The 24,291-nt window shown below is 40.5% G+C and overlaps 1 long non-coding RNA gene across 12 annotated transcripts in view; it reads right to left on the reverse strand.

Moving 5' to 3' along the window:
- LOC119035796 (uncharacterized) overlaps positions 1 to 24,291 on the reverse strand; it is a 155,858-nt gene that overhangs the window by 96,182 nt on the left and 35,385 nt on the right. The gene's annotated exons all lie outside the window — the stretch shown is intronic.

Consider the following 24,291-nt stretch of genomic DNA (forward strand, 5'->3'; position numbering starts at 1 on the left):
GAAGGAGAAGGGGGGAGAAGGTACAGAAAATAAGTAGCATATATGGGAGGCAGAAAATAGATAGGGAGGAGAGCAAGAATAGTATGGGAAATATAGAATCTAAAGAACTTGAGACATGTGGTCATAAACTAAAGGGGGGAAAGGTGGGGGAGGGGGTGTGCAGGGGGGAGGGGAATGAAGGGGGGGAAATAGAACAACTGTAATGGCATATTTAATAAAATATATTTTTAAAAAACAGATCTGGATGAGCAGCCTGGGGTTATAATCCAAGGGTCCCTCCACTGGGTACTTATGCTAAAATGCCTCTCTTCCCCACTGAAGCCTAGAGGTCCTTGCTTGCAAGTAAGGTCTTTGTTTATGTTCATAAGCCATGTAGATTTTATTTTTTAATCCTTTATCCATCATTTTGGGTGATAACTGATTCTTTTACAACAGTTTATAAGAAAAAGTGACCTTTTGCATTACTTTTTAATTACAAAACTAGTTTTTAAATAATAAAATAGAATACAAAAGTACAATAGAAATAACTATACAAAAACTGGTTCTCAGAAAAGAAAATCAACCTCTATCTAACAAAACTAATCCTGAAAAAAGGTATGAAGCATTAAATAAGCAGTACTGGGAATGAAAGAGGGAATATAAATAAAATACAGAAAAGATATAAAGATAAAAGGGCTATAAAATTTCATGCTAATAATTTTTAAACCTTTTTTTACATTTTAACATTTTTGAGAAAAACTTAAAATTACCAAAATTGACTACAGAAGTAATAGTTTTAATAATATTTATAATTGTTGTAGAAGTAATATTCTGGGGTTTCCTCTTAAAGTACAAACTGCTCAGTGAATTCATTTTCATACAAAGTACTAGTGAATTCATTTCTCAGTTGCCTTTGTAACAAAAGAGATGGGTCTTCTGGCACTAGGGCTACCTGTCTGGTTGGGAAAAAAGAGGATGCTAAAAGTACAGGGAAAGACGTAGCACTGTAACTCCTTGCAGCATCCCTGGTGGCCTGAAATCAGATTACCCCAAGGTTGTATGAGGCTGCCAAAACAACCCCTACTTGCTTCTCTAAGACTTGGACTCAAACATAAGATTCTGCCTGGACTGTAAGTCCCAGATGCAAACAGACACCCCTGCCAACTTCCTCTGCCCAGCACCAAGGCTCAGCCTACAATCCCCTCCTCCCTTACCTCCTTTCCTCTTTCCTTCTCCTCTCACTCCTTCCTCTTCCCTTCTTCCTCTCTTTCCCTCTCCTTGCCTCCTCTCCATCATATTCTGTTAGAAGACAAAGAGTAGGTCCAGATATCATTGGAGCCGTATCAGGTGCCACACTCTCTCTCCCCACATTCCACCCTCTCCCCACTCCCACTGCCTGGCCCTTTAGCCAGAGGGGTTGTAGCAAACAGATGGTGTCCTGAGGTCTAAACATTCAGCCTATCTTAGCCCATTCCCCAAACTCATTTCTGAGTCTGATATCAGAATGTGACATAAAGGGGGTCAGAAGGGTGTGGCAGTGTGTGCAGTAAAGGGAGATAGTTGTCTAGCTCTGTGCCATGGTACTGGTGTTAACGTAAGAGATCTATCATTTATACCTTGCACTGTCTGTGGTCCAAATGAATGTCCTACATACATAAACAATAATGTGTCTCGAATTTGTCAATGCAGTTGAATGAATAAAAAAAATAAATCTATTTAAATGTGTTATCCTGTCCAAACCAGCCTGTGACCACTGGTATTATGTCAAGCAAAAGGCACTAGAAGCACCACCACTAAAAGATGTGTGTGTGCATGTGTGTGTGTTGCAAGGGTAAAATCCATAAATGTTTTTGCCCTGGCTGGTCTGGCTCAGTGGACTGAATGCTGGCCTGCAAACCAAAAGGTCACTGGTTCAATTCCCAGTCAGGGCTCATGCATGGGTTGTGGACCAGGTCCCTAGTAGGAGGATTGTGACAGGCAACCACACGTTGATGTTTCTCTCCCTCTCTTTCTTCCTCCCTTCCCTTCTCTCTATAAATAAATAAATAAAATCTTTTTTTAATCCATAAATTTGTTTTAATGATAGAGTGATCTTCAGGAGAAGGATGGGGATGACCAGTATACCCAATACTGCTGGTCAAGCTATGATGTCTCCTTATGGTATTATCCATGGAAGTGGAAGGTAAGAATGGGAAGGAGGCCACAGAGAGAATTGAATCCTTTGTAGACCTTGCTAATGATTTTAGTCCCAGATTGACTATAGGCCCTGGCAGCCCCTAGACAGATACTTCAGGGGACTCCTTAACTTGCCCAAAGCCTCAGGGGAGAAATAAGATATGCAGGGCAGATACTTACCATGACCTCCAACTTTTGATGACTACCTGGTCTGAAGTGGCCAGCCTGTCCAGATAACAAAAAACTGATACTGCAATAACACTGACCACACCTGCAGCCAGGACACTTGTCAAGTGCATTAATGGGCAGAGTGGGTTAGAAGAATTAAAAATCTGACCTATAACAGATAGCTGGTAGTCCTTACCAAAGTCATCCTCTAGTGAGAATGTGGATAGGAATCCAGCATCAGAGAACTAAAAATCTCCATGAGTAAGAAATATGTGCCACATCATGATCATTTCTCAGACCAGGCTGATTTTAAAGGCCCTAAGGAACATCCCCAGACTCCCCCTATCTAATGAATGATGCCTAAAATTCCAAAATCACTGCTCTCTTCCTCCATTTCACTGAACTTCTACTAGTTCAGGTAGTGCAGGTGAAGCTGGATAGAGCGAGGGCCAGTATTATTCTGAGCTGTTGCCACTCTTCCTTAGCCTTGTACTGAAGAAGCTTCTGAGAATGAAGTGTGATTGGGGTAGGTATGGGAATGGATGGAAGCAATAATGAGGAGACAAGTTTCTAATATTGCCAGGAACTGATTGTACTGACAATCTAGGCCTTTCAGGTCTCTCTTCCTGACTCTACTGAACATATTTGGGTTCAATCTTTGGAAAGAGTGAGCTTCTTCGAAGTACTTACCACTCCCTGCTATCTGAGAGCTATGAAGTAGGGTGCTTTCAGCATGGGCTCTACGTAGACTTAGGACTATGTGATTAATTCAAAACCTTCCTCTGTGGGTACCTCTGTATCCAGGAAAGAAGAAGAGTGGGGTAACATAGTAGGAAGCCAGGTTTATTTTGATGTGATCTGTCAAGCCCTTAGAAATCCTCCTTCCAAAACCATCACCCCTATTCCAGACCTCCTGACACCCAAAATTTTACCATTAGAGGGTCCTCAAAAGTACTCAGTAGGTCTCTAAAATAACACAAAGATTGCCTTGGCTATTGTGGCTCCTTTGGTTGGAGTGTTGTCCTGTAAACTGAAAGGTGGTGAGATTTGATTCCCAGTCAGGGCACATGCCTAGGTTTCAGGTTCAGTCCCATTCAATCGGGGGGGGGGGGGGCACATACAATTCAATGTTCCTCTCTCACATCAATGTTTCTCTCCCTTTATCTCTCCCTCCCTTTAAAATCTCTCTCTAAAATCAATAAGCATGTCTTCAGGTGAGGGAGGGAGGGAAGGAAGAAAGAGAGAGAGAGAGAGGGAGGGAGGGAGGGAAGAAAGAAGAGAAGAGAAGAGAAGAGAAGAGAAGAGAAGAGAAGAGAAGAGAAGAGAAGAGAAGAGAAGAGAAGAGAAGAGAAGAGAAGAGAAGAGAAAAGAAAAGGAAAACAAAAATAAATTTCAACTCAGGGCAGGGGTAGGGGAATAGGGAGAAGTCACACAAGAACAAACCACTGGTAGCCCTGGAATTCTAGATGAGGAGCTCAGAGGTGACAATCCAGTGGGAAGAAGGCAGGGAAAAAGTGGAAGAGTTGGAAGGATCTATATTAAAGCTCTATTTTCTTAATGAATACACAGTTTTGTTTCGTTTTTTTTAATATTTTACTTATTTATTTTTTAGAGAGAGGAGACAGGAAGGAGAAAGAATGGGAGAGAAACATCAATGTGTGGTTGCCTCTCATATGTCCCCTACTGGGGACCTGGCCCGCAACCCAGGCATGTGCCCTGACTGGGAATCGAACCAGCCACCCTTTTGCTTCACAGGCCTGTGCTCAACCCACTGAGCTACACCAGCCAGAGCTGAATACACAGTTTTTAGTTACACTGAATATTTATTTGAGATGGCTTTGACCAGGGACTGATAGAGATTTGGGATGCTAGACTCCCCTATAAACCACCTCTTAACTCTACCACTGAAACAAAGAGAAAAAAACAAGCTGAGTGCCAAGACCATGGAAATCAAGACACAGGAGTCCTAAACTTAAAGGGGTGGGGGAGTGGTTCAAATTCAGTCCCCTCCCATCTTAGTCATTTTGCTTGTGAGAGGCAGGCAAACACCTCAAGGCTGAGCTGAGGAATATCCAAGGGATCTTGAGTCCTTGGAATTCTCCTCTGGATCCCCTCCCTGAAAGAAGGGAGTGCAGCCCCTCAGGCCAAGAATGGCAGGAAAAGGGTAGAGTAAATTGTGGGCTGGACTGTCCAGTCATGTGATGCAATCTCACTGCTTCTTGTCATGTAATCTTTTCCCCTCCTCCTCTGGTCTCTCCCTCTCCTTCTTTCTCCTCCCTTTGCTCTGTTTTGATTTGGTTAAAATAGACGCAAACTCTGGTTTTTTCTATTTTTAATACCCAGCTATTACATAATCTATACCGTAATTGCTGACTTGAAAAACTACTGGCAACAGTAGAAAATCCCCAGAGTTTTAAACAGGAAAAGGATTATTACAGCACAAAGCCTTTGGCAGTTTTACTGATGGGTAAACCGTCTGTAATCGTCACTTGCCAGTGGAAGTCACAGGGACCCTGGGAAACTCTCCCCACCTCAGGGAAAGCTGGCTAGGGGAAGGGATAAACTGCAGCCTCAGTTGGGAAGAGGCTTTGTATGGCAAGGTAGGGGTTGGAATGGTGCACTGGGAGTCTTCTATGCACCCAGACTCAAGGACTTATGGAGTGAGCTTCAGGTTACCACCCTCTTCCAGAGACCACCTTTTACTGCCTTCATTTCTTGCTTAACAATAGTCTCCAGCATCCAGGGCCTTTCCCTCATCAACTTCTCAGGCATTCCTATAGCTCCAACATATTTCTGAACAAGTCTGAGTGAAAGGGAACTACCACAGTTAAATAGATAATTTTCTAAAGGCAGAGGAGCAAGGAAGACTGCTTGTTTATCACAGAGACCCGACCCACTCCTCTACAAGGCATTCCACATATTAAACCAAGCACCACACTATTTAATTCTTCAATAAAATGTCCCAATAAAAATATAAGGACTATAGTTTGATAAAGCATTTCAGAACCAAATCAAAATTATGTCACTAAGACAAAATTCTCTGTATGTGTACTGGAGCTGTGGGTAGTACAGGAGGAGACAGAAAGGGCTTTCCCTGATTTTGCCAATTCTGCTGCAACCTTAACCCCAATAACCAAGGAAATCGAATCCCATTTAGGTACCCATATGTGATGATTCAATAAATGTCTGCTGAAGGCCACACGCTGGACTAGCTGCTGGGAATATAACAGTGAGTGAAATCACTGCCCTAGTGGAAGTGCCAGATCAGTGAGGGAGACAATCAAAATATTACATAAACATATCATTATAAACCATGATGAAGGGTTAGAAGGAAAAAACATAGGGAGCTAGGGACATGTAGAACAGGGGCCCTTATAGAGTCTGAGGGTCCCTAGATTACCCTAGAGGCTTCGGGATTCTTTTAATTCAGCACTGTCTTCTTTTACTTCCCTACCCTCCCTCTTTCCTTGCTGCCTATAGTTAAAATTTACTGGTTTTTTCCCTATGTATAGGAGATAATGCTAGGTTCTTTACATGTATGGTCTCATTTAATTCATATAGCAAACTGACATTTCAGCACTTTAAGACAAAAGGATCTGTTGAGAAAGGCCAAACCACAATTTATAAAGAGAACTATATACAATTCATAGCATAAATTAAGACTCTACAGATTACAAAAATTGAAATCAAATTTCAAGAGAGAGAGAGAAAAAAAAAAGGAAAGCCCAGACCCATGTAAAATGAAACACCCTGAGTTAGACTAGCTTAAAGCTTAGACCCAAGTGCTCAAAAGATGTCCTCCAGTCTCCATCTCACAGCTCAGCTTTCATATCTCAGCTTCGGCACTCCTGTTGGAGTGGCAAGATGGTGACTAGTAGCCTCAGAGTTACGTACAAACTATAGGCTTGGCAAGCCAGTTGTAAGAGAAATAAGAATCTCTATCAGAGAGATGCAAATTAAAACCACAATGAGATACCACTTTACACAGGTCGGGATGGCTATCATAAACAAAGCAACAAACAACAGATGTTGGAAAGGTTGTGGGGAAAAGGGGTCCTTAGTTCACTGTTGGTGGGATTGCAGACTGGTACGACCATTATGGAAAACAGTATGGAATTTTCTCAGAAAAATAAAAATTGACCTGCCTTATGACCCAGCAATTCCACTGCTGGGATTATATCCCAAGAATCCTAAAACATCAATTTCAAAGAACCTATGCACCACAATGTTCATAGCAGCACAATTTACAATAGCCAAGAGTTGGAAGCAACCTAGGTGCCTATCAATAAATGAATGGATCCAAAAATTGTGGTACATATACACAATGGAATTCTATGCAGCAGAGAGAAAGAAGGAGCTACTACCCTTTGCAACAACATGGATGGAACTGGAAAGCATTATGCTGAGTGAAATAGGCCAGGTGTTGAAAGACAAATACCATATGATCTCACCTTTAACAGGAAGCTAAACAACAAAACAAACAAGCAAGCACAATAAAAACAAAGACACTGAAATAGAGAACAAGGGGACAGTGACCAGAGAGGAGAGGAGAGGAAAGGGAATCTAAGGGGAAAAAGGGGGAGGGATTTGGAGGAACAAATATGAAGGACACAGGGAAGAGAACTAAGGGGGGTGGAAATGGGAGGGAGGTGTGTGGCTGGGATGGGAGAAATAAACAAAAAACTGTACTTGAAAAATAACTAAATAAAATTTTTAAAAAAGAAATAAGAATCTACTTCCTAACAGTTCTAACAAAAGTCCAGAGTCCTGATTGGCCTGGATTTGAGACCATACCCATGCCAATTGCTGTTCTTTGATTAGCACGTCTCCTCCACCTAGAGCAGCAGGATGGACTTGAGTCCATCCTGAGAATGGGGAAGGAAGGGGTCCCCTAAAGGAAAACCAAGGTATTCAGATCTACAAAGGAAGAATGCATGCTGTGCAGTCGAAGCCCACTTGATCTCTGCTGTCCTCAAACTTTGGAATTACAGTGGATGTTAAGACAATTCTATAGTTTCTTCCTCCCTAAGGAATGAAGGAGAGTATGGGTATAGTGTGGCACGGGCTGTATATGCCACAGTCCCATTCCAGCTGCTAAGGCACCTTGGCTTCTTGCTTCAGAGAACTGGAGTCTTAATATCTGCTTATGTGCTTGCTCAGAGCAGTCTTCACATCCTAAGACTTTGTGGAAGACTTTTCACACCTTCCTTTACTCCCAAATGATGTTCCCTACTCAGCAATGGCTAAAGAGGCTGCAGTTCTCTTTGACAAGCATCCTCAGGGCCTATGTAAATTATAGGGAGGGAAGGGACAAGCCCTTTGTTGGAAAGTTTTGCTTCTCTTTTGGAGCCTGAACTGAAAATGGCTGTCATTGGGCAGAAGGAGGAGTATCAGGATAGTTCCTGAAGCACCAAATAGACCTCCACAAGAAGGATCCTAAAGAGAGGAATTGGGCAAGTCACTTAAACATTCTGTGAGGCATACAACAGCACTATAGCAATCAGATGTCAACTGCATCCACCCTGTCCTTGGGCATATTTTAGAAGCTGCCTGGATTTGCCATCCCAAATTCTATGGGAAGTCCAAAGACCCTCCCAAAATTTCCACAAATTCCCAGCAGCTAATGCTCTTAACAATCCCTTTTGGCTCTGACTCCAGATCCTTCTGGACTTGTGATCTCACTCACAGTTCACCTTCTAAAGCTGGTCTCTTCCCTCTGCTCTGAGCTGTCACAGATGTGGGGCTTAGCTCCCTTTTCCCATGCTTTACCAAAAAACAAAAAAATACACATATACAAACTCGCTAAAACCATTGTGTGTTCATCAGACAATCTTGAAGTTACAGAGACAGAGAGCTTTTATTTTCCATGCTGCTGGGCACCTTCCCGGTGCTTCTCAGATATGGGAGGGGTCTCGTCTTCCCTCAGGATACGAAGTTCCCCTTATGTTACTCAGAATAACTTAGCTCTCCACCCACTTCCTCTGACATCCAATGACCTATCAGAGCAGGAGTCAGCCCCATTTTGAACCATCCACTCCAGGGTCCATCCCTGACTAGCACAAAAGAAGTCTGAACTTCCACTCTCTCACTACCACCATTCTGTAGTGATGAAGCAAATGAAATTATTCTTTCCCCTACAAATATGAATACCATTTCTCTTTAGAACAGACTTAGCTGCAGCCAGTTTTGTGGAATTAAAAAAAAATTTTTAATTTATTTTTAAAGAGGAAAAAGTAGGGAGAAAGAAAGGGAGACAGACATCAGTGTGTGGCTGCCTGTTGAGCGCCCCCAACTGGGGACCTGGCCTGCAACCCAGGCATGTGCCCTGACTGGGAATTAAACTGGTAACCCTTTGGTTCACAGGCCGGTACTCAATCCACCAAGTCACACCAGCGAGGGCTAGTTTTTATTTTAAGTAAGTTTCTACCGGCATACCTTAGAGATATCACGGGTTCAGTTCTAGACCACCACAATAAAACAAATATACAATAAAGCAGGACACAAATTTTAGGGTTCTGTGGTACATAGAAAAGTTTTGTTTATACTATATTGTAGTCTACTAAGTGTGCAAAAGAATTATGTCTAAAAAATGTAGGCAGTCAACAATATTGTAATAACTATGTATGGTACCAGGCATGTATTTAAAATATCTAGGGAACACTTTGTAAAGTGTATGATTGCCTAACCATCATGCTTTACTCTTGAAACTAATAAAAAAAATGCCAAATGAAAACTGTAACTGAAAAATAAAATTTAAAAATTAAAGAAAAAAGTGAATGAATGGACCCAGCAATTTCACTTCTGTATATTTATCCCAAGAAAGCACAAACACTAACATGAAAAGATATTTGCACCCTCTTGTGTACTGAAGCATTATTTACAATAGCCATGATATAAAAGCAACCTAAATGTCCATCAATAGATAAGTAGATAAACAAAATACGATATATATAATGAATTATTGTTGAGCCATAAAAAAGAAAATCTTGCCATTGTGAGAACACAGATGGGTTTTTAAGATATTTTATTGATTATGCTGTTACAGTTATCCCAATTTTCCCCCTTTGCCACCTCCCCAGCACTCTCAACTCCCTCAGGCAATCCCCACACTATTGTTGATGTCCATGGTCATGCATATAAATTCTTTGGCTATTCTGTTTCCTATACTGTAGTTTACATCCCCATGGCTATTCTGTAACTACCTATTTGAACTTCTTAATCCCCTCACCTCTTCACCCATTCCTCCACAATCCCCTCCCATCTGGCAACCATCAAAACATTCTCTGTATCCATGATTTTGTCTGTTTTTGTTTGCTTAGTTTGTTTTTTAGATTCAACTGCTGATAGATATGTGTTTATTGCCATTTTATTGTTCATAATTTTGATCTTTTTTTTAAATAAGTCCCTTTAACATTTCGTATAATAATGATTTGGTGATGATGAATTCCTTTAGTTTTTTCTTATCTGGGAAGATCTTAATCTTCCCTTCAACTCTTTTTTATTTTAAGATTTATTTATTTTTAGAGAAAGGGAGGAAGAAAGAAAGGAAGAAAAACATCAATATATGGTTGCCCCTCGCACATGTCCTACTGGGGACCTGGCCTGCAACACAGCCATGCGCCCTGACTGGGAATTGAACTGACAACCCTTTGGTTCACAATACAGTGCTCAATCCATTGAGCCATACACACCAGGTTCCCTTCAATTCTAAGTGATATCCTTGTTTGCTGGGTAGAGGAATCTTGGCAGTAGGGCCCTGCTTTTCATGACACTGAAAATTTCTTGCCAATCCCATGTAGGCTGCAAAGTTTCTTTTGAGAAATCAGCTGACAGTCTTAGGGGAACTCTCCTATAGGTACCTGCTTTTCTCTTGCTTTTAAGATTCTCTATTTTTAACCTTTGGCATTTTAATTATGTATCTTAGAGTGGGGCCTCTTTGCATCCAGCTTGTTAGGGACTCTCTGTGCTTTCTGACTTGCATGTCTATTTCCTTCACCAAATTAGGGAAGATTTCTTCCACTGTTTTTTCAGATACATTTCCAATTTCTTGCTCTTTCTCTTCCCCTTCTGCCCTCCCTAAGATGCAAATGTTGGAATGCTTGAAGTTGTCCCAGAGAATATTTATACTATCATTATTTTTTTGGATTATTTTTCTTATTGTTCTGCATGAATTTTTGCTTATGTTCCAAATCATTAATTCTCAGCTTCATTTCACTTTACTGTTCTTTCCCTGTAAATTGTTCTTTATTTCAATTAGTGTATCCTTTGTTTCTACTAGAACTTTTTTATGCTGCTGAGTCCTAAGTTCCTTGAGCATCCTTATAAATAGTGTTTTGAACTCTGCATCTGATAGATTGCATATCTCTGTGTTTAGCTCTTTTTCTGGAGATCTGATCTGTTCTTTCATTTGGGCCTTGTTTCTTTGTCTCATCATTTAAGCAATCTCCTTCTGTTTGTTTCTGTGTATTAGGTAGAGCTGCTGTGAGTCCCTGTCTTGGTAGCATGGCCTAATGTAGGAGGTGCTCTGTAGGATCCAGTGGCACAGCCCCTCTTATCACCCAAGCTGGGACTCGAGGTGTGCCCTCCCTGTGGGCTGAGTATACCCTCCTCTTATAGTTGATCCTTGACTGCTTTTGACAGTGTGAGGGATTTACCCAGGCTAGGACTGGCTGTGACCACTGACCACTTCCATGGCAGAGGCCTTCCATGGAGGATCAGCTGTGCAGGAGCAGTGTGGTGGTGCTCCACTACATAGTCTGTATTGGCCCTGGGGTTTCCTGGGTGATGCAGGCCAAGGTCATCCCACCCTGTGTTTGCTCAAGGTCACCTTGCATGAGCTATAAAACAGTATGAGATAGATGCTACTCGTGCTGGGCTTGAAGATTCTCAGGTGAAACCAAGTTGTGACTCTAGGCTGGCTGCTGGCAGTGAGGTGTCTGGGGCTATTTAGTAAGAGTTATGGGGGTTGGAGGGTCTCTGAAGCTGGCTGTTGCTTGTTTGAGAGGAAATTGTGAAGCATGAGCCAAGACCAGCCACTCCTATGGAAAAGTCACTGTTAACAACTTAGGTGGGCCCATCAGCTGGGTAGGACAGTGTCTCAGGGAATCTCCACAGCAGGGCAAACAGTGTTAGCCAGGTTGATGGAGTCTCAGTTATGGCATGTGCCTGCCATCTCTATGGCTCTGTGGGGGGAGGATTCATAAAAGGGACAATGGCCTCTGCTTGACTTTCCATCTAAAAGAAACCTGTCCCCCAGCTTTTGCCTTGATGCCAGACACTTCAGTTCCTTCCTGTATGCTACTGGTGCCTTTCAAGATGCTACCCTGGAGCTCAAAGGGAGTGAGTCTGAGTAACTCAGACTCAGAGAGAGTCTAAGTGAGCTCACAGGGAGTAAGTTCATGTGTGGGTTTTCTTTAAGAGGACTGCTTGGGATTACAAAGTTTCTTCCACTGATTCAATCCCTGCTGGTTTTTGCAGCCAGAAGTTATAGGGACTTATCCTCATGGCATTGGACCCTGGCCTGTGTGGCCTGATATGGGGCTTGGAATCCTCATTCCCAAGATATCCCTCCTGAATTCTTATGTACCACACATGGATAAGGAACCAGCCTATTCTGCTTCTCCACCACTCCTACCAGTATGGATGGATGTGTTTTAATTCCACAGTTGTCAGACTTTTATTCAACTTGATTTCTGACAGTTCTAAGTAAAGGTTGTTCTATAGTTTTATTGAAATTTTGATGTAGTTGTGCAAGGACGTGAGCTGTGTTTACCTATGATGCCATCTTGACTGGAAGTCCAGATGGATCTTGAAGGCATTATGCTAAATGATATAAGTAGGACAGAGAAAGACAAATGCTGTTATGACTTCACTTATATGTGGAATCTAAAAACAAAACAAAAAGTAATCTCAGAGATGCAAAAACCAGATTGGTTGCCAGAAGCAGGGGTAAGAAGTAGGCAAAATGGGAGAAGATGATCAAGAGATACGAACTTCCAATTATAAAATAAATCTGTCATGGGGATGTGATGTATAACACGGTGACTATAGTTAATAATATGGTATCACATATTTGAAAGTTGGCAAGACTGTAGATCTTAAAAGTTCTCATTATTAAAAAAATTTATAACTATGTACAATGTAAAATGTTAACTATGCTTATTGTGGTGATTATTTTGCAATATACACAAATACTGAATCATTATTTTGTCCACCTGAAACTAGTATGTCAGTTACACCTCAATAAAAAAATAAACAATGCACATACCTTAATTTAAAAAGACTTTATTGCTAAAAATGCTAACCATCACCTGAACCTTTAATGAATCATAATATTTTTGTTGGTAAAAGGTCTTGCCTCCATGTTGATGAAAACAAAATTATCTGCAAACCAAGTGAAGCATAAGACAACAAGACTACTAAATGTAAACTCTCTGGCTCAGAGAAAAGCATATTACAAGTCCAAAACAATTCATATACTACCATACTGACACTGAGAATATGATTAAGGAAAGCAGTGTTTTGGTTCCAAAGGCATTACCTGTCTTTCAAAAACAAAGGGGTTTATGGACCACCCCGTAATGAAATTCCTATTGTTTCTAGGCTGGAATTCTGGAGCCTCAAATCCAAGTGAAATAGGCAAAACTAAGGTGTTAGCTTTAAGGACTTCTTTCATCTAGGCTGGTAGGGGCCTGAGACTAAGTTTAAAGCGATTGAGAGGCTTTTCCAAAGGAAAGGCAAAGACAAACGCAAGGAGCCCGCTTCTTTCCAAGGCCTGGGCCTTGCCTTCTTGAGCCACTCAACAGGGGAAGGAGCAACCAAGACCTCCCAAGCAGAGCAGGGCCCAGCCCCTCCCACTGCATCAAAGACAGGAGGCAGACAGGCTCTGCAAGTCTGTAAGTAAATAACAATAAAAGGAAGCAAATCCTAGGAAAGAATAATTCTGAGCTTTGCATTCCTTTGTTCATCATACCAAAGAGTACAACAGCAGGCACCATGGCCCAGTTACCTGCCTCATGAGTCCTTTTAGTTCCTAGGGAGGACATTTAGTGAAAGGCCCCTAAATTCTTCTCATAGGTTAAGATTTCTAATACTTGAGTAAACAAATAAAGAGAGTAAGAAGGTAAGGATAAGGAATAAATATTTTATCTTATGCCCTGGCTGGTGTGGCTTGGTGGATTGGGTGCGGGCTTGAGAACCAAGGGACCAAGGTTCAGTTCCCAGTCCGGGCACGTGCCTGGGCTGCAGGCTAGTTTCTGGCAGGGAATGCATGGGAGAAAACCATACATTGATGTTTCTCTCCCTCCTTCCCCCTCTAAAGATGGATAAATGAGATCTTAAAAAATAGTTTAAAAAATAGTTTATCTTACATAAACAAAAGACATAAACTGACTTTTCACTCAGTAATATCATAATTTGAAGAATATAGCCTTAAATATTTTTGACCTAATAAAATTTATAACAGGATAAATACATTGCCAATCAAATAAATAGAAATGTGTTTTTAAAATGGGGACATTCTATTCATAAATGCTCTGCATTTGCCCTACTTTAATGTTTTCATGGCTACATAGCATTTCAGTCCCGCTACTCATGGATATTTACATGAACATTCTTATTCAGGGAACTCTGCTCAAGGATAAGCATTTGTTTAGATGAAATTCTAATTTGCTCTGCCTATTTGTATTCTTTGCTCATTTTCTATTTCTTTTCCTTACTGATTTATAGGAGCCCTTTATAAATTATAGATGTTAATCTATTGTCATTTACATATATTACAAAAATTTTCTCCTAGCCTACTAGTTGCCTTCCAACTTTGTTTATGATGACTTTAGCCAGACAGAAGTTTTTGTCATTTAAAGTCATTTCATGTTGCAAAACCAATCACGAACAGTTTAGAAAACACTGCCATGGGAACAGTGTACCCCAAACTCTGAACCATATAGCCTCTTCTGCTGGGGGGCAACCTTGCTTAGGTTCCTGTGGGGAATGGCTGATTAGGCAATCATTTCTGAGCTGTTCACATCTGGTTTTATAACCAGGGTATTGGTATTAATGAATCATGACGGAGCAAAATGAGTTGTGAAGATTTTATTTGTTTGTTTGGTTGCAGCTATTTGGTATCTCCTTTCTTAAATGTTTAGAGTCATGTACTAACAATGTCAAAGGAATGCTGAACCACTGAAAATCCAAAAACATCTTTATACACAATAATTTGAGTATTTCCAGACTCTTTCAAACAATGTAGGCTTTAGGGCATTATTTGCTGCTAGCATAGGTAGAGGAAGACATAAATTTCACACTCCACAGGAACAGAAAGGCTCAAGAATCCACTGACTCCTAGCATTTTAAACAAGAAACCTTTACAAAGTTTCTTTCCAGCCTCTCACAGAAGACTAGCACTGGCCCAACCTGATCCTGAACAATTCAAAAAACCCTAGTGGCCAAATGAGATTTTGCCTACAGGAGTAAACTTAGTCCCTCTTTCTACAAACTCTGCCTAAAGGCCCAGTACTTTGTGGAGGTCCTCAAAGTACTTGGCCAGAACTCCCTTCCCCAACCAGTAAAACTCCATGGCATTTAGGTTTACCAGTGCAAAATACTGACCTAAAAGATGGTTCTGGCCTCCCTCCCCCTAGCTAAATCCTGACACTCCTTGAGGAACTTGGTTTCCAGGCAATGAAGATTCTGCCATAAATCATGCATCAGCACCCAGTGGTACCAAGAGGAAAAACTATCTGTCTCAGTGCTGCTGCTGTTGCTGCAAAGACATTATTCCTACAATCTTACCAAAAATAAAAGCCTTCTGTTGCTGAGGCTTGTACCAAATAACTATACTTCTCCTCACTGCTATCAACTACTGACCTCTTGGTCCATCAATGACTTTGGTTTCTTGATCAGAGTCTGCCTTTCTACTCTAAGTCAGACCCTTTGTCTGGTCATGACCTCCTATATTTCTGCCCCTCCTTGTCTTTACTTGTACAGCTTCTGTCACTCAATAGCAATGAGACCAAGCCCCCCATTATACTGCTGCCTATCAGTCCTCCCCTGGACTCACTTCTCTCTCTAGTCAACTAGATGACAACTATTCTGCTACCGATATCTTAGACTCCCTTTGCTCCAAGTCTACCATTTGCCCCCACAAAACACAGCTCCTATTTGAACAGAATGTCCTCTACTCTAACCCCTAAGTTGCTGAGTGATACTAAAGCAAGCACTATTATAAGGGCTGCTTCCTCTAGAAATTTATCATCTTCAACATTAGTTGGGTCTTCAGCTGTTCAGTCATCCTCCTACATGTCCAGATTACTGCTACTGGCACAAGTTTTTAAAAACCATGCCACTGTCCCCAATATCTCACCTGCTCCTATTCAATGACCTCAATTTCTTCTGTCTAGAAAAAAACAAAACCTAACAGAAGGAAACTTCAACTTTCTGTCTCCCCCAAATCTTAGCAAATTCCTCCTTCTCATCACACCCCTCGCCCCTAGCAAATGATAGCAAAAGGTAAAAAAGCAATTACCAGTGGTGGTGGTGGTGATGGAATTAACTTCAGTGGTCCCCCAATTCTTTTTTCAGTTCAAGTTTAATCTCTGTACCAGTACTCAGGATACAGCCCCTTCTTTCCAGGTGCCTTGCTCAAAAATTTTTATTTCTCTTTCAATCCCCAACTTCTCCCTCTCTACTACCTCTTTCTCCACAGAGATATACTCAGGTCTCAAAAAAGTAAATAACCCTCCACAGATCCTGTGACATGCCCCCCCTTCACTAACTCTTCTCATTTCACAGAAAAGTTTCCTGAAAGAGTAGTCTTCCTGACTGGGTCCACACCCTCCCTTCATTTGCTAGCTGCAGAGGTACTGTCTTTCAGAAGAGAGCAGACTGGTCTTATTTACCAAAGGTCTGCTCTTTGGAAAATTGCTTTAGAAATTAACAAAGCAGCATAGTAAAAGGAAATACATTGTGTTACTATTAAATCAGGGTTTTAACATGAATAATTTTTCACAACAGGAATGAGAATAGATTTCCTTTGTATCAACACTACCTCTGACTACAGTATAAGCAATACTGTTTAAAGTGTTCTTTAAAACAAAGAAAGCTGTTTTAGATAGATTCCCTGATTCTCTAGATCCAAAAGCAAAAAACAATCTCTCCTCTCTCTGAGTTCCCACAGTTAGTCTATACCTGTCATACTCGATCACTTTATCTCAAATTATTATAGAATTCTCTGCAGTTAATAAATATTTGATAGATGAATAAATGGACTTTACAAGCACCTATTATAAATCAGATAATTCTAATTAGTAATCAGATAATTATTAATCAGTCTAATGGACTAATCAAATCAGGCCTCCTGAAAAACCTCCACTGACATTTTTCTAACTTAATATTAGTCTTTTTGTACACATTGAATAAAGTTGCATTTAGTCATTAACATCCTGTAACTTAGGGTTTCACCCATTTAAACGTGCCTTGCAAAGTCTGAAATACTGAGATATTACCATGTCATTTGGGATTCAATCTGAAAGGACTAAATTATTGTAATAGTCAGTGAGGCAGAAATTACCCAATCTAAGGGATATGATCAGGGCATTGGGGGAAAGGAATGCATTTCTCCCCTCCCTCACCTGAAAAATACCCCAAGAAATGCTCCTCCAGGAGGCACTGAGACTTCCTATCATGCAGTATCTGCTCTCCTCTGCTTCCATTCCTTTCACATAATCTGAGTGTCAGCTACTCAGTATATGCAGTCTTTGTCCTTGCTGGACCCTCTAGAAGTTTACTTTTTTCTAAAACAAGAAAGTTTGCCTAGAAAGACTCAAGTTGTTTTTTTTTTGTTCTGACGTAAATAATTGAACATTACTTGCAGCACAAAAAATAACATTTTATCTTGAAAAGCAGGTTTAATGCTTAAAGAAACCCAGTTGTAACTCCTTTTGTGATATGAAGAAGGTCCATGTCCCCCTACAATCCCCAATATAACTGCTAGGTCATCTATATAAGACCAATAATTCTCCTCAAGCAGGATATGGAGATTGGTGTCAGGAGTTTCTTCCAAAGCATTGACATTCCTGTTCCCATAGTCTCTCTGAAGAAGTCATGTCTTTAATCCTTACCCAGGTAGAATTACGGTCTTGGAGGACTGTGCTGAGGAGTAAAAAGGTGGCAGGAAATGTACACCAGGAAACACAGAGCAGGGTCTGGTGATGGACGCAGTCCCTCTGAGGACAGATCCAGAACCTTCCCATTTGCTTTACCCTCGAAGAGGAGGGTGTAATTTCCACCAGGCTAAAAATCGCCAATGGCATAGAGCCAAAGAGCAAGACCAGGCTGGGTAAGCAATAGCTAGCCATGAGCCAGAGAGGCTCTTGATTTAGAATCTAAGCAGTGAAGAGGAAGGGTCATGGAGAGCCTCTTTCAGAGGACTTAGAAAGTATCTGTCCTCTCTGGGTAAGATGCAGGTTGCTAATCGGAAATCTTATACCTCTAGAGGCCTCCTCACTTGCTTCACTTCAGAGACTTTCTCAGCAGCCTCATCTTATTAGAAGAAAAGATCATAAGACAGGGATTCAACTAACACCAGCTTACTGGTTTTAGAAATGTCCCTTCTCTGTGGAGTCACCAGCTCACAGAGCAGAAACTTCCCATGGTACCTCTATTTCCTCCCTTCTGAAGGAGGTGTGAGACACAGCTCAATATGCCTCAGGGAGAAAGAGTCCTTCAGTCCTTCACTCACTTGCCTACTCACTCACTCACTCATTCACTCAACAGCTTCCTAACTGCACACTCTGCTCCAAGCACTGAGTTGCAAGGATGCCTTGCAGGGCTCTGAGTGGACACTAGGCTATCAATTGCCTGAGAACCTCTTTAAAATAGACCCTATTAATTCAGAACTTCTGACAGGACATAAGTGTGTGTGTGTGTGTGTGTGTGTGTGTGTGTGTTTAGGCTATCGGAAAGGGTTAGCAAATAATTTAAATCCATAAATATGATTGTCATTTGGAAAACTGAAGGAACTTAAAAGACTTTGGATACTTTGCTCATTAAAGTGGGTCCTCTTAGGATCTCTACCAGATGGCACATATACAAGTGAGTTACCATGTGATCCCAAAAGTAAACAAACCTAATGACTTCATAAAATTTTTTTCATGTCATTAATTCAAACAATCTCTTCCCTCCTGGATCAAAGTCAATATGCTTTTACTGTATTACTTTCAAAAGAATGAAGCCAGAGTTCAATAAACCAATAAGCTACCACATTAACTCTGCTGTAACCTAACTGGCCAACCTTATTTCCAAAACACCTCAAACTATTTAAGGACAGAGTAGGACTTTCTTCCCCTTGAATTCAACAGAAACACAACATTTTCTACTTTAGAGTGATGTCAAGACCTACAAGGGCCAGGGCACAAGGCAGTGACTATGAGTGACATGGTGTCTTCCCTGGCCCTCTTCTTCCTCCCATCACTCACCATACTCTGTCATATATAATGTGCACAAAACCATGGTATGCATTATACATGGCAAAATATAGTAACTGTGGGCACTCCTAACTCCAGGCTGCAGCTTTTGCTCTAGTCTTTCCCTCCTTGGAAAATTCATCTCTAAGAGACAGAGAGTGAGGAACTGGAAATGGGATTTGAGGCCTGAATACCTGATTTAAGAGATTACATTTACTCTCTGAGTCTCAGTGTCCATATGTAAGAAGAAAAATAGTAACACATAGCATACAGGACTGTATTAGTTAAGTCACTGTATATACTGGCCTTTATAAATGGTAGAGTGGCTATTACTTTTGGGGGATTACTGCCCACTCCTACCTCTCCTAGAAGAGTGGTTCTCCTTTCCACTTACCCCCATTTCTGTCAGGAAAAGTAATTTTCCAACTTCACAGGGTAGGCAGAAACTTTGACATTATTAGTGACTTGCTACTCTTTCTTCTTTATCCTCTTCCTGACAAACAGGCTATCAAATCAGTGTTTCCTTCCATGGAATGTCCTTCAGATTAGCCCTTGTCCTTATAATCCTACTTGTCTACCCTAGTTTATGCCTCATTATTATAGGCCTGGACTGCCACTATCACTTACTGATTTCTCTACCTGCTTTTTTCACTTCATTTCATTCATTTACACCATAAAACCTTCCCTGAACACTGCTTTTATCACCACTATTCATTACCTAGTCCACCAAGGTAAAATAACTACCTGGTTTTTTAGCCTACCAATCACTCTCAGGTCAGAATCTATTTCCTATTTTTTAAAGATTTTATTTATTTATTTTTAGAGAGCAGGTAAGAGTGGGAGAGAAACATCGATGTATGAGAGAAGTATCAATCAGTTTGCCTCTTGAACACCCCCAACCAGGGACCTGGCCACAACCCAGGCATGTACCCTGACGAGGAATCATACCAATGACCCTTTGGTTTTTGGGACAATGCCCAACCCACTAAGCCATGCTGGTCAGATCACCTATTTCCTATTTTTTCAAGTGGCCTTCTTTTTCCAAATCAAAAAAGATAATAATCTGTTAACAATGTGTTCCATAAATTTTTAATAAATAAATATTTCAACTGATTCATATATATATTTTTCATGCATATATTATAGCCATCTGTGTCAATAATTATAGATCTATTTATCATTGTATAAACATACCACAATTTATTTGGCCCTATAAAAAGCCATTTTGATTACTTCAGAAACTCTGTAGTAACAAATATTCTCATACATATATCTCTGCACATTAGCCCTAAGAATAAATACCTACAAGTTAAAAAATTTATGGTTTAAAAGCGTATGCACTTTATTATTTCTTAGATTTCTTTGATTTTAGAGAAACAGAGAGGAAGGGAGGGAAGGAGGGGGAAAAAGAGGAAACACTGATTTGTTGTTCCACTTATTTACACATTCACTGGTTGCTTCTCGTATGTGTCCTGACCAGGGATTGAACCCCCAACATTGCATATAGGAACAAAACTCTAATCAACTGAGCTACCTGATCAGGGCCAAGAATATGTGTACTTTAAATATACATATTGCCGAAATGAACCTCAGAGAGACTATGTTAATTTATATCCCCAGCAACACAGTATGAATTCCTGTTTCCTCAAGCCCTCCAGAGCAATAAATATTTTAATATGTGTTAATCTAACGGTTGAAATGTGGTATCTCATTTCTGTTTGTGTTTTCTGGATTACAAGTGAAACAGCCCTTTTTATTAGTCTATGACTTTGGCCCATTTCTGTGTGTGTATTTTTGCTTTTTTCCAATTGATTTGTAAGAGGCTTATGCACCTCAGAGACATGTTGAAAACTCTTTGTAACCAGATGGCATCTGCTTTTTAATTTTGTTTATGGTATTTGTTGTAATTTTTAAGATAATTTATCACACTTTTTCCTTTATAGTTTCTGCCCTTAGTTCCCTACTAAAAATTATCTTCTAGTATACATATTACTTTAGATTTCATGTAAAAATCTTTAATCCATCTAGAATTTATTTTGCTAGAAGATGAAAATTTTTTAAATGGTTAGATTTTTTTCCTAAACACTATCCTTTCCCACTGAAACCTGGGTCTGTTTCTGGGCTTTCTAATCTACTCTGAGCCCAGCTCCCCAATTATTCTTTTCTGTTGGACAAGTTTTTCCATTGTCCACAATAGTTTCTATGCAGGTTGCTGCCCATGTTCACATTGCTGCCTCTGCCTGAAACATCCTCTTACCTCCCCATCATAGATCCTTCAAAGCAAAACCATTCCTGGGATAAGAAGTAAATGCTACTTAAAACAAAAAATGCTTTCAAAAGAGGGACGATAATGTAAAAGAACACATCACAGTTTCCCCAAATCCTTTGTGTGGCTAAAGTGGATGAGCGTTCTATTCAGCAGAGCCCTTTGGTGGGCTTTGGGCACACAGAAGTGAGTTAGGGAGGAAAAGTTAAGAGTTCATTTACTTTACATGATACAGTGAAAGTATTTGGAGTGTTTAGTGACAATACAGGAAGGAATGTTTGCAGAAGAAAGTAAGATTATAAGAAAGTAAGGCCATATACCTGGGTGATATGAATAGCGGTAAATCACTAAAGGCTAGGTAGGCAAAAGTATTTTAAGGGACAGAAATAGCTAGTATTCTAATTCAAGTTGCTTGCTTTGCTATAATGTAAAATACTCTCCATCACCCCAAACTTTTAATAAAGTCTGCTACACACATAAAGACTAGCTTGGAGATAGATATGTGAGTTCTACATCTGGGTCAGTGTGGATGGAAACAGATACAGCATACTTGCAACAGCAAGACCATGTATAATGTGAAGTAATTTGGAGCTCAAAATTAGAGTGACCATAAATAAATACATGGGATTCCAGGACTTTGGAGCAATCTAGGTGAAGGAATAAGACTTTCTACAAGCTGTAGAATGACACAGTGAGACTAACTTTTAAGGGAAACTATAGTTCTGGCTAACTACTTATGAGTTACACTAGGATACTCAATCTTTGGGACCTTCTAAAAGGAACCAACCTGCATGAGGTTCAGTAGCATCTTACAAAAGCAGCCAGTAGAGAAGGTGACAATCATTCTGCTTGCCTAAGAAACAAGCTGAGGATTATATGCCCCATCTCTTCTCCACTCTGCGTGCTTCCAAGAGGTCTTCTGATCCCTACTCTACCTAGGGTGTTCTTATAAACTCTTATCTCTTCTATGATGCGTTTTCCCAAGGTTTTAGCCCTCAGATGCTTCCCTTTCAGAACTAGTGTTTTACTTAGAATCTGAATCTCAATTTAACCTTTCCTTGTTCTTTATGATTTTTCTGTTAACTTCGCTGCTTTATTCAAGTATAGGTACTTTGCAGACAAGAACCACAACCTAAAAAGAAAGAACGAAAAAAGGGAAGGAGGCAAGAAGGAAACCACCCACCCACATCCTAAACAACTTACATTACACTCAGAACCTAGCAAATTTCTGGTGAGGGAATAGTATAAGACAGTGATACAGAAACAACTTTACTAATGACCCTGGATGGTGATGCTCCTAAGTCAAGGAACAGAGGAGGAGGAATAGGAATAGGAAGGAACAGAGGAATATGGAGAAGAGGATGGGTTGAATAAGAATATAATTTGGCTTGGAATATATTGAGTTTAAAATGCTGAAGAGCCATCCAGGTTATAACGTCAATAGTGTTTAGCCACTGTGAGTCAGGAACTCAAAAGAGAAATTTAGGTTGGAGACAGAGAACTGAGAGTTTCTTATGTATCAGTAGTAGAGCTAAAACTCTAAGCATAAATGGCATCACCTAGGAATGGTAAGAGGAGGAGAGAAGAGAGCTAAGAACAGAATTTTAGGAAATATCTTTATGTAGGAAGCCTGTCAGGAAAAAACTAGTTGGAGAAAAGAAGCCTTCTGCAGTTATAGGCTAACTAATACTTATAGGCAGACTGACCAAATAACCAAATGGCTCTATTTAAGATCTCTAAATGCCCATTTCAAGCCCTCTTTCCATGTTCTGTAAGTTACCTCACTCCCTGATCTTCATTCACAGTTAAAACCATGGTCTTTCGGAGGAAGTGGCAGAAATGGACAAGTGCCATAGGACAAGATCCCTAGAGTGGGGCTTGTGGGTAGAGGATGCTACTTGTTGAATGTTCAAAGAACATCATACCTAATGGCATACCTAAAAGCTGAGCCTTTCCATCTAGTTTGTTTCATGATTATCTCAGCCAACTGAGTTAAGATTGGCCAACCAAAGTTATCACTCATGACAGTAAAGACATATATATAAGGGTCTCAAAGAGTCCCAGTAATTTCTTAATCAAGAGCCTTAGAGACTCCTCTTTAAAAAAATTTTTTTAAATTATTTTTAAAGAGAGGGAAAGGGAAGGAGAAAGGGAGAGAGAGAAATATCAATGTGTGGTTGCCTGGGGACCTGACCCACAACCCAGGCATGTGCCCCGACTGGGAATTGAACCAGTGACCCTTTTAAGGCTGGCACTTAATCCACTGAGCCACACCAGCCAGAGTGAGAGTCTTAGAGATTTCTATCTGCTTCAAGTAGTCTTTTCCTGTCTGTCCTGGTTGGGAAAGGCACACAGAGAAAAGTCACTGGCTTCATCTTTGGTTACCACCTATGCTAGCCAGAGCTCCTTGGCACTTGGTCACCCACCCTACCAGGTTTAAATGGCTCTCCACCTGCAAGATCAGCTTACCCACAAAGCATGGATTTACCTCCACTGAAAGGTTGAAAAAAATTCTTATAGTCTGGACTTCCCATGAGCTATAAGAGAAGAGGGATTTCATAGGGAAATTAGAAAATATATAATTTCACACCTATCCCATATGAATGTGCTTCATTCTGCTTGGCCTGATCCCCATTCTAAAATCAAAATCCTGAACTAGCAGTGAGACTTGATACTGAGGTAAACAGTTCCAGGATAGTAGGGAAGGCATGCTCGGAAGTGCTAGAGAAATCCTGGAAGAGGTCAAACGCAGGGAAAGAAGCCTCAGAGAAGCCCTCCTTCCTTGGATCCAGAAACTGGAAGGGGAAAAGGATCCAAATGTGGGAGAAAAAAACGCAGAATATCTATATATACTTCCTCCTCACCTTAGGACTCCTTACCAGGTCACATCAGGCCTTATGCAGACACACAGTAAAGTCAAACATGTGGTATGACTCCAGCAGAGACTGGTAAACAGCAGGTGGTTCAGTGGGCTTTTGTTCAATGAAAAGCACAAGAAAAAATTTCCTATCCCAAATAATTTTTTTCATGGATAGTCACACTACCTTCACCTACAATTCCTCCATTTGCTGTCCATTCGTTTTGGATAAAGACTCATACTTTCTAAAACTGTGCTCCACCAAACTCCATGTTCTGTTAGATTTTAATAAATATTCCTTTAGAAAATAAAATGGTTTTCTAATTAAATAAATTGGGAAAATATTATATTCTCTACCTCCCTTTTGGAGCTTTATAAATGCATAT

The sequence above is a fragment of the Artibeus jamaicensis genome, unplaced genomic scaffold, assembly GCF_021234435.1.
Source record: "Artibeus jamaicensis isolate MK-2021 breed Jamaican fruit bat unplaced genomic scaffold, CSHL_Jam_final contig_3174, whole genome shotgun sequence".
Classification (NCBI taxonomy): domain Eukaryota; kingdom Metazoa; phylum Chordata; class Mammalia; order Chiroptera; family Phyllostomidae; genus Artibeus; species Artibeus jamaicensis.